The sequence below is a fragment of the Scylla paramamosain genome, chromosome 46 (assembly GCF_035594125.1).
Source record: "Scylla paramamosain isolate STU-SP2022 chromosome 46, ASM3559412v1, whole genome shotgun sequence".
NCBI lineage: Eukaryota > Metazoa > Arthropoda > Malacostraca > Decapoda > Portunidae > Scylla > Scylla paramamosain.
In genome coordinates this window covers 584,345-595,000 of record NC_087196.1, presented here as the reverse complement: position 1 = coordinate 595,000, position 10,656 = coordinate 584,345, and the positions used below count along the sequence as shown (strand labels likewise).

The following is a 10,656-nucleotide window of genomic DNA, read 5'->3' as shown; positions in this document are numbered from 1 at the left end:
CATTATTGCCAAGCACTCCCGTGGTGACGCCTCCTCGCCTTGCAGGTTCTCGCAGGAGCCTCAGACAGCTTGTGCCGGGATCTTTTCACTGTAATGTGGGGTGTGGCGGCAGCGGGGGACAGGGTGGCGTCTGTGAGATAAATAAACAGAGGTGACACTCAGCGGGAACACGGCTCCCCCTCACCACCTCGCCTTCTCGCCTCCTGGCCAGGGATAAACACTTGACGCTAAACTTGCCCACCACAATATAGTGAAATGGAGCATTTGTGTGTGTGTGTGTGTGTGTGTGTGTGTGTGTGTGTGTGTGTGTGATCTGCAATACCTGCAGTAATTTTTTCTCCTTCACTTCTTTCAGGTGAGCCATCTCTTCTGTTCTAGGTAGTTACTTGTGTCTTGGCAAAGGCACTAATGGAGTCACTTCACCTTGTCAGCTTTCCCTAATACATCTCATTAGCCTGCAAGTAATCACTAAATGTCACTGAGCCACAGCATTCATTCTTGCCCGTCGCCACTCCTGTCTTACTGGGTGGAGTCTCTCAGTCACTTCATTCCTTAGGAACTCTCTTACTCTGAGATCTAAGGCATGTATCTCTTCTTTGCTTCTTTCCACACATCCATCGCCATTGTAGCTGCTTACTACACAATAACAAGTCTTCTTAATATACAAGCAATTCTTATCGTCTTCACATCTCGTTCATCTGTGTCCTTCATTCCCGCCAGCGTCCCTTGCTCTCTCAATGCATTCAAGTTCCCTATAAAAATGATGAGATCTCTAAGCAATGTCTCTCTTTCACTGCCTTTCACTCGTCCATCCTTTCATGTCCCCCTTCAGTTATCCATCACAGCATCTTCATCTTCTGGAAGTCTGCAGTGTGTATCAGAAATCTCTAAGGAGTTTCTCTCTTCGTCACTTCTCTTCACTCGTGCAGTTCCTTCATCCTTCGCGGTGTCTCTCGTCTTACCATTAGTTACCCATTGCAATCTCTTCACCGTTGAAAACTCTACAAGTGTGCAAACAATTCCTCTCCTTGTCTTCCTCTCCGCTTCTTTCTCTCATCTCTGGCTGGCCTCTCCTACTCTCGTGTTAGTCTACTACACTCACTTCATTCCGTCAAATTTCTTTACTGAGTATGTGGAATCTGCAAGGATCTTCTCTCTCCCTCTCCACTTCCCTCCACTGGCAGGATCAGAAGACCTATTGCTTATCAGCTGTTCCTTTCTTATATTTTTACTGCATTGACTGACTAACCTCACTCGAAGCTTTCCTTTCCCCTCCCTTATTGATTTTTTACTCTGACATCACAAGTCATCCAGTATTCTTTCCGCGATTAACCAGGCCCTTTCTGGCATCCTGGGGCCTCACGCAAAGGATTGCTTGGTGCCCTTCTGTTGTGGAACTATGGTAGATGATATCCAAGCCCTCTAAAAGGTTACAACCACTCCTTTCACATTTAAGTGTATCAGTCTGGTGGACTTTGAGAGGAAAAAAAAAACTGAATTCGTAAACATGATAGGCTATTTTCTTCAACGTGATTATACACATGACACAGTAGTAGTAGTGTCCTTTAAAGGTATACACCAGTTTAGGAATTACAAAGTACACAAATATAACTGAGATAAGAATGAAAATGTGTAAAGTTTGGTAGGTGAACCGACCCGAGGCGAGATACCATAGTCTGCCATGAGAGAGAACGACAGGAAGCCTTAACCGTGAGAGAAAACGAAAAGTAAAGGACGCACACTATAGAAATTACCCTCAAAATTAACAAGTGAAATACACCATCCATGTTATATGCTATATGTGAAGATATTATTTCCAGAACTATTGAAATATGAGTAGAAAAAAAAAATTTCACAACTCTTTAACCTAATCAAGTACAGTAATACTCAGACAAGGCTAAACTTAGCAAAGCCTCTCCTTCCTTCCACTTACTTCCATTGCCCCAACAAGACACTTAACATGTAACAATTTCCCTTTCCCACAAACTTTCTACCATAACTGCATCTACAATTGCTAACACAAACCTTTCTACATGCCTTTTACTTTCATCTCATGGGAAACCTGAACTGAAAACCTTTTCCCCACATATATTACTTTTCTCAAGTGTATTTACTCTAGTTAAGAACACTAACCGCCTAACATGTCAAAACTCCGCCAAGCCTCGCCTCTCGCTTGCTGTCTCCTCCCTGCATCGGACAGACGTGTCAGCGCAGTGTTGCTCAGGCACAGGGGAAGAGCGCCGAGCTGTGCGGTGTCGGCTCCTCTGCTGATCCAGCCTGTCAACATGCAGACAATAAGTCCCCAAGAGAAGACTAGATCTGCATCAGCCAGCAGTTCACTGATCACCGCGAATACAGTACGACACTGACAAAGAATGAAGTGTACGTGAGGCCTGCATATCAATGAAAGAAATCACCCGTGGGCTTGAGCATACTGGAATAAAAATACAAACAAGATCTACAGGGAAATGACATAAGTTTTGTGCAGTGGTGTACTACAAAGACTTACATAAGAGTTGTGGCTGAGTGGCACTTTTTTGTGAAGCACTAAAGAGGCAAACACTACGCACTAACATAATCCTTTACTTAACAAGACAGAAACCCACCGGTACATGCCTTACATCAGCTCAGAGTGGGACTGTGCTACTTGTGCAACATGGAAAGAAAACAGCCAGACAAGTTTTTGGTGTATAAAGCATCAATACACCTCCTTACACCGTATTAACTGAGTGTAGGACTGCCACTTACGAAGTGTGCGCCATAATCCTGCTCACAATCTGTTTTAAATTGTTCATTATGAGATTTACAAGAAATTATGATTAAGACAATATTACATATACAATATTCATCATAAACACACAAAAACTAAAAAAATATGAAGTGTTAAGGAAAAAAAGTGATAAATATGCACTTATGATTAAATACTCGTATAGTCAAAACATGCATTTGCATATATAAAACATGGAAGCCCATGTCACCATTCCTCACTAAGTTCAGTACTACACCACAATATATATATATATATATATATATATATATATATATATATATATATATATATATATATATATATATATATATATATATATATATATATATATATATATATATATATATGTATATATATATATATATATATATATATATATATATATATATATATATATATATATATATATATATATATATATATATATATATATATATATATATATATATATTGCCTATTCACATTACCTCTGCTGCTGCTGTGTACCTAAACTTGAGTCAAACATTGACATTCTTTAAACAAAATGAATAAAAATAAATGGATAGTGTTTCCCAAATAATTTTACAGATGGTGTGAGTGTTGAAGCAAAGTGTGCCAGATGTGTGACATGGGAGAGGATGAGGCGGTGGGGCATGTAGTGCTGGAGTGTGTGAAGTATGCCAGACACAGCGATGAGATGACGCAAGTGGTGCTGAGGGAACTGGGGAACGTCAGAGTGGAGAAGACAGGAAGGGAGTGGATGGCGTTGCTGCTGGGACGGTGTGAGGAGACGAATGACAGGATGATTGAGGCTGTGAAAGACAAAACGTGTCGCGCTAGATGTTGTAGGAATTAGTGGTGTGAAACATGATGCCTGTTTTTCTGTCTGCCATTATTTTCCGTTTTCCTACAGGAGCTAAAGTTATAAAGGCCTGGTTCTGGAGTATTCCCGAACCACCTGTAGCATCAAGATCAAGATCAAACCGCCGTGTTGTCATTTCGTTACTTGCTGTTGTTTGCCTTGTGTTTATGTCTTGTTTATTGTCATTTTATTTTCACTTTATCCTTTATGCCAGTTTTGTGAGGTTTGGTCTAGTTTTGGCCAGAGTGAGGAGAGAGAGCAGCGACAACGCATGCCCTCGACGCTATTAAAGACACAAACACACAGGGACACTGAAAGTGAGAGGGGAGAGAGAGAGAGAGAGAGAGAGAGAGAGAGAGAGAGAGAGAGAGAGAGAGAGAGAGAGAGAGAGAGAGAGAGAGAGAGAGAGCGGGGAGGGGGGAATCCTTTTCAGTGAAGGAATGGATGAACTTTGAATGCGGAAAAGTAAGAAAGTTTTCAGACAAAGGGAAGACTCAGTATTGCCACATTTTTGGATGCAGCTGACTAGTAAATACCTTCACACAACAGGACACCTGACCGTTTGTTTTTCTGTGGCCTTGTATTTGACTAGTGGGGGGACCGTCAGTCACACGCGAGGGGCGCAGGTAATGTCCTGACCTGGAAACAAACATAAAAGTAGAAATGCCAACCAAATTCTGTCTGACTCAGGATGCCCACTACCATCTCTGACCGACGCCATCACGAAAAACAGATTCTTCGACAGTAGCGTGGTAGTTGTCTTGTAGCATTTGAAATCACCTTTATGTGTATGTAGGTATGTCTGCTTTGAAATCCGGCATCAAATGTGCTTGTTGGTGGTGGTGGTGGTGGTAGAGGTGGTGCTGAAGGTGGTTTTAGCAGTGGCAGTGTGTGTGGTCGTGAACATGGCATTAGTTGTGGCAATAAATGTGGTGCATATGGACAGGTGAACTTGTAACTGTTGTGGCTGTGATGGTGTGATGACTGGAGCGGCGATAGTATCACTGGTACAAGTGTTTGTGTGAAAAAGGTGCAAGAACACAAACGCTTCATTGCAGGAAATGTTGCTCTTCCATTGCGTGTTGGCTCTGAGGCGTCGCTGAGGCGGCGTCCCTGTACACTGCCAGATTAATGGTCCCTCACCCTTCACTCGCTGTCAGGTTATCTCAGATCCAGAGATTTCTTCACCTTTGACACACAGGTAACGTCAGTCTACCGTTGGTGCATGTTAACTATATTTCCTTGTATATTGCTATTAAACTTAAACTGTTACTACACAAATTTTGATATTTTAGCGTTCACTGCCAAGTAATAAAAGTTTGCAATAATTTAAAAGAAAAATCATTGGACGTAGTAGCATTTACCATATAAATATTTTCTTCTTCCCATTACTTATCTTTTTCCCTTCTTCTCCTTGTCCCTTACTTGGTGCCACTCATGTGGGGAGAAGGCGCAAGTCCCCAACGGAGGCTGTCACAACCAGATGGAAAGAAAAGAAAACCCAAGTGAAAACACCACAGTTCTTGACACTCCAGCCTCTCCAAGCTTCCTAACTCTCGTCCCTTGCTTGGCTTCAGTCACAGTAACAGTAACAACAGTCATGATACCTCATAAAACAAAACAGAGGAACGTGTACCTACAAACGCTGCAACCCAACACATCAGGGTACAAGAAAGCTCGCACTCCCGAGTCTTAATACACCTGTGGCGCTGCGGGGCCCTCACCATTCCGGCCAGTAGTTCCCGCCAGCGTGAGGAGTGCTTGGGAAGACTGCTGGAGCCGCCGCCACAACTCATGATGCTAGAGAAGGGACATGTATGGTAGCCTGTCTGTGGCTGTTAGCGCCGGGCTGCCCACCACGAATATGGAGGCGAAAGAGAACTGAGAGGTGCAGGAAGAGGGCCAAGGAGAGAAGAATGGGAGGAGAGGCAACAGTGAAGGGAAAGAGGTGAGAATTGTAAGGTAGATGAGAGAGAGAGAGAGAGAGAGAGAGAGAGAGAGAGAGAGAGAGAGAGAGAGAGAGTGACAGATGGGAGAAAGCTGAGACCTAGAGTGACAAGGAGGAAAAAAGGAGAGAGATGGAAAGGAAAGAAGGAAAAGAATGAAACAAGAGCGTGATAATGAGATAGAAGGAATAAGGAAAATGGAGGTGACACGAGCGATGACTATGTTAATAAGGTGTGACAATAACCGCAAAATTAAGCAGCATGACACCAGTGTGAAAAACAACACCCAATGACTGCTCGTATAAAGAAAACGGACAAAAAAAAAAAAATGAAAAAGAGAGAAAGATGATGGGATAGTGGAGAGAGAGAGAGAGAGAGAGAGAGAGAGAGAGAGAGAGAGAGAGAGAGAGAGAGAGAGAGAGAGAGAGAGAGAGAGAGAGAACATAGATACTTGAATATTCTTGTTCTTTTCATGTAGTTAGTGAGGCCCAAAACTTCCTTGTACACATGGAATAACTGAGTTGCCGGTGACTGCTCGTCCGTCTAGAGGAGAGAAACGCCCGTTTTCACTATCTTTCGTCCCCGACCGCTCACCACAGAAAACGATTCGCAGCTTTACTCGGGGTAACTATACTAGCTTTGTCTCCATTTACTCAATCATCTTTCAGCACATAATCGCGTATTTTCATGAAGTTATAGAGCAGTTTTATCAAGGGGTCTTTAAATAGATGAATGTAGGGAGCTTGACTGAGGTGAATATTAATCACAGACACTTTTATTATGAGATTTATGAGCCTTAAACAGTTTCGTAAATTCGTAAAGTCAAACCCAGCACACACACACACACACACACACACACACACACCTTCCTGTTAAACCTAAGTAAACACTGACAAGAGAAGAGAAAATACACCAAAACACAAGGATTGAATAAAACAAAGTACACAAGCAGAGAATAGAAAAATGAGTGTAAAGTGACCACGATACATTGGGAGATGATGAGTGGAGAAGTGGTTTCCCTGTACACGAAGTCTAGCGGTCACACACACACACACACACACACACACACACACACACACACACACACACGAGAGGTGCACTTGCGTATGAGAACATTCCTTTCACTAATGCAAGGAGACAACAAGTGCATAACTGCCGCAGACACAGAGGAACACACCACGCGGCTTCACTGGGATATGGATATTTGCAAGCGTCTCGGTGTCTCTCCTCGACCGCCTGTAGCAGCCTCTAGTACAAGTTGTGAGGCTTTTCAAGTTTTTAGGGGAGGTTCAACAAATATTTTGTTTCATTATTCGAAAAAATACTCTTCAGATAGAAAAGTAATTTCTTTGTCTTTTGAAAACAGTCCTTATGACATGACAAGGCGCTACAGATCAACTCTGTGAAACTCTGTGAAACTCGTGACAGTGTGGACGGTGCAGGAAGTCTCACACCTGCCATTCCTCTTACTGATGGGCAGCAGGGGGCGTTAGACAAGAAGTGATATTAATTGCTTCATTCTAAACGCCACAACAACAGGATAAAACGGCGCCACGCGGCAAAACTACGGGAAAACAAAAATACTAAAGATACGATGAAATATGATCGAAAAAAAAAGCACGAAAGCAGTTTCATGGTAAAACACAAGACACCACTCTAAAGAAGGCAAGGCAAAGGAAGGGGTGAGAGAGGACAGCTCCCAGGAGAAAATGAAGGTTGAACAACGCAAAGCACGAAGTGAAGGGGATAGTGATGGACAGGAAACAAGCAGCCAGCGAGTCAAGGCCGCAGGATGGACTATGGGATGAGGAGAAGGGTTGGTGGACGAGTCAGTGGATGTAGTGTGCAGTGGAGAGTGCGCGTGGGACATGAGGAAATAAGCAGTGCAGGGTGGAGGGTGACGCAGTGTGGATTAGTGGAGAGCAGGCAGGCACGGGATGAGGAAGGAAAGGTACTAAAGATACTAAAGATACGAATGCTTCAGGTCGTGCACGTTGCCACATCTTCTTTCTCTGTTTCCTTCTACTTGACAAAAATTATTAATTTGGTGTCCGGGTCACGTTCCTTCATCGGCTTCCTTGTTACTCACTGTCCCTCACTCCTCATCATCTCCTCAGCCTTCATGCTCTCCTTGCTTTAGCCTCTTCGTATCTCGGCTCTACATTCCACTTTTATCATCATTTCTTAACACTCATTCCTCTTCTTCCTCCTCACATTTCTGTTTTGTCACTCTCAACCATTTTATTCTCCTTTCACGCCTCTCGTGTTTTGACTGTATCCTTATCTACATATTTACAGTATTATTTCTTATTTATTTATTTATTTTTTTTTTTTTTTTTACTCAATCTTATCAATGACATACTTTTTCTTTCCCCCTTTTATTTCTTTCCATGCTTCCGTATCGCCACACGCAAACCCGCTCAGGTCTCGCAGCCTCGCCCTCCTCGTGAACCCTGTGAACTCCGTGGCTTCAGAGAAAATGGGCCTCTGCCGCTGGGCGTCAACTGAGTCAAGGGATGACTGAGGTATTTTTAAATGGTCTGCTGCTAATTTTCTACCCAAGCCTTGTCTGACCCTGTGTTGTTCTTTGTTCCAGGATTTGAACCTTAAGCTGCATGATTAAGATATTGCAGGCCGGAGTTTCACGTCATTTTTTTTTTTTTTTTTTTTATGAGGTTAGTTGTTAATTGTGGTCACTGAATCAGATGAATTATTTGAGGTATTGTTCGCAGAGTAATTCGGAATATTTCACTGCCTGTTGGATCTATCACAGGAAAAGGCTTCCATTTCAAGATTAAACTTTCTTTATGAAGAGTGGTTAAGCTAAGACAGTTCACACGCATTACAGGAAGCTGTGTGTCCTGCAGAATAATAGTAAACAAAAATTATTGGTAGTGTTTTGTTTGCGTCATTGGCTCTTACTACGCTTGACAAGAAGGGCTTTACGTAAATAATGTCACCTTATTACCAAGTGTGTGTGTGTGTGTGTGTGTGTGTGTGTGTGTGTGTGTGTGTGTGTGTGTGTGTGTGTGTGTGTGTGTGTCCTCTTATTCTCCTTTCTTTCTTTCCTTTTCTGTGGGTTTTCCTCTCAATCTCAATCTCATTTAGTCAGTCAATCAGCCACCAGGTCTGCCTGTTTCTCTCTCTCTCTCTCTCTCTCTCTCTCTCTCTCTCTCTCTCTCTCTCTCTCTCTCTCTCTCTCTCTCTCTCACCCTCTTATTCCTTTGTTTCAACGCTAAAGAGCTGTTATCTCGCTGATAAAAGGATAAAAGGGGTAGGTAATATCCCATACCTCATTTGTGTGTGTGTGTGTGTGTGTGTGTGTGTGTGTGTGTGTGTGTGTGTGTGTGTGTGTGTGTGTGTGTGTGTTTTCCCGTGTTTTTTTTTTTTTTTTTTTGCTTTCAGTGAAGGTTCGCGGTCCTTCCCCCTGTGCACGACCCAGACTAAAAGAGACGGTGATTGTTTCATTTCCGATAAAAGGGGAGAAGTTGAAGAAAGCGAATATCAGCAAGCAGTGTGTGTCTCTTGATTGTTCGTCTTTGTCTTGCTGCTGTTGTGTGCCTCGCTAAAAGCTTCATGCTCGTCTCCCTTCATTACGTAAAAGAAAAAATAAATAAATAAATAAAAAAAAAATAAATAAATAATAAAAGAAAAAAATAAAACAAATAAATAAATAAATAAACAAATAAATAAATAAATCCACTGGTTACTGTATTATTGTTGTTGTTGTTGTTGTTGTTGTTGGTGGTGGTGGTGGTGGTGGTGGTGGCAACTGTTATTGTTGTTGTTGTTATTGTTGTTGTTGACGATGTTGGGGTTAGGAAGGGGTGGGTTGTAGGAAGGGGCAGGAAAAAGTGGGAGGCGGGTAAGGGCAGGAAGGAGTGCTGGCAGGTAGTGGCTAGCAGCCCCTTCGCAGAAGGGCAGAAGGAGCAGAAGGTGCTGGCGGAAGGGGGACTGGAAGGAGTGGTTGGTGAGTGGTGGGGAGAGGAGTGGGAGAGGGGGACGGAGGCGTCTCAGACTTTCACAACAGAATGGCGTTCTGTTTGAGATCGTGGCGGTGCAGGTTCCCGGACCAGCGGCATGATGGAACTTGCAAAACACGCAGAAGATCTTTCTGTACACAACACACGTGTGGCTGTACACGTGGCGGCTACTCAACACACCTGGTACACTACTGGTAACACACTTCGGGGAGGGCTTGGCCAATCCTGGTTATCTTGACCACCACTAAGTCTTTGAGGAGGAACACAATGCGATACACACGCGCACCACACAAGATACGCCGCCACACTGGCTGCAGACTGAGCGGCGTCCCTTTGGCTTAGTGTTTCCAGGCCGTTCGGTACTTGAGCGACACACAAAGGTCTACTTAATTAAAATACACGAACTTGTTCAACGCAGGAACACACTCATATCTACGAAAAAGAAAAAGAAAAAAAAAAAAAAGCCAGAGGGAAGAAAATGCACTCCATTTTTTGTTGAGTTACAACAGCAATGATGGATACTGTGCAATTACCAGTAGTGTAGACAGTGGCTGAAGGAAAACTGACCAAATATATGGCACCCCCCCCCCCACACACACACAAGTCATAGCCAATATGTAATTTTTTCGTGAATATTCTCATAGTGTGAAGAAGCAGGAAGGGAGAGGAGGAAGAAGTACAAGAGAGAGAGAGAGAGAGAGAGAGAGAGAGAGAGAGAGAGAGAGAGAGAGAGAGAGAGAGAGAGAGAGAGAGAGATTGATGAAAAGAGAAGGGAGGGAGAGAGGGAGAGGGAGAGAGGGAGAGGGACCAAGAGGGAGCGTTTATATAAAAAGTGATCATGATTTTTTTATTTGGCATTTTTATTTGTTGCTTATTTTATTTTCTGTTTATTTTATTGAATTGTTTTGCATAATTAGAAAGGAAATGCTTGTTATTATTATCATTGTTGTTGTTGTTGTTGTTGTTGTTGTTGTTGTTGTTGTTGTTGTTGTTGTAATTTTCATTATAAGCACGTAAAGGAATTTTACTTCTTCTTCTTCTTCTTCTTTTTCTTCTTCAATACTTTTCTTCCATTTATTTTTCGTTTGTTTATTGATATATATTTAATTAATCACT

At 42.6% G+C, this 10,656-nt stretch overlaps 1 long non-coding RNA gene across 3 annotated transcripts in view; it reads right to left on the bottom strand.

Moving 5' to 3' along the window:
- Window positions 1-10,656, bottom strand: part of LOC135094588 (uncharacterized) — a 42,356-nt gene that overhangs the window by 2,799 nt on the left and 28,901 nt on the right. Inside the window, exon 3 of one of the 3 annotated variants that reach the window (XR_010263875.1) lies at window positions 2,134-2,277. The exons of 1 other annotated variant lie outside the window; for it this stretch is intronic. This is a non-coding gene — a long non-coding RNA (uncharacterized LOC135094588). The remainder of the gene's footprint in view (window positions 1-2,133; window positions 2,278-10,656) is intronic. One more of the 3 variants, XR_010263876.1, reaches the window with a different exon arrangement.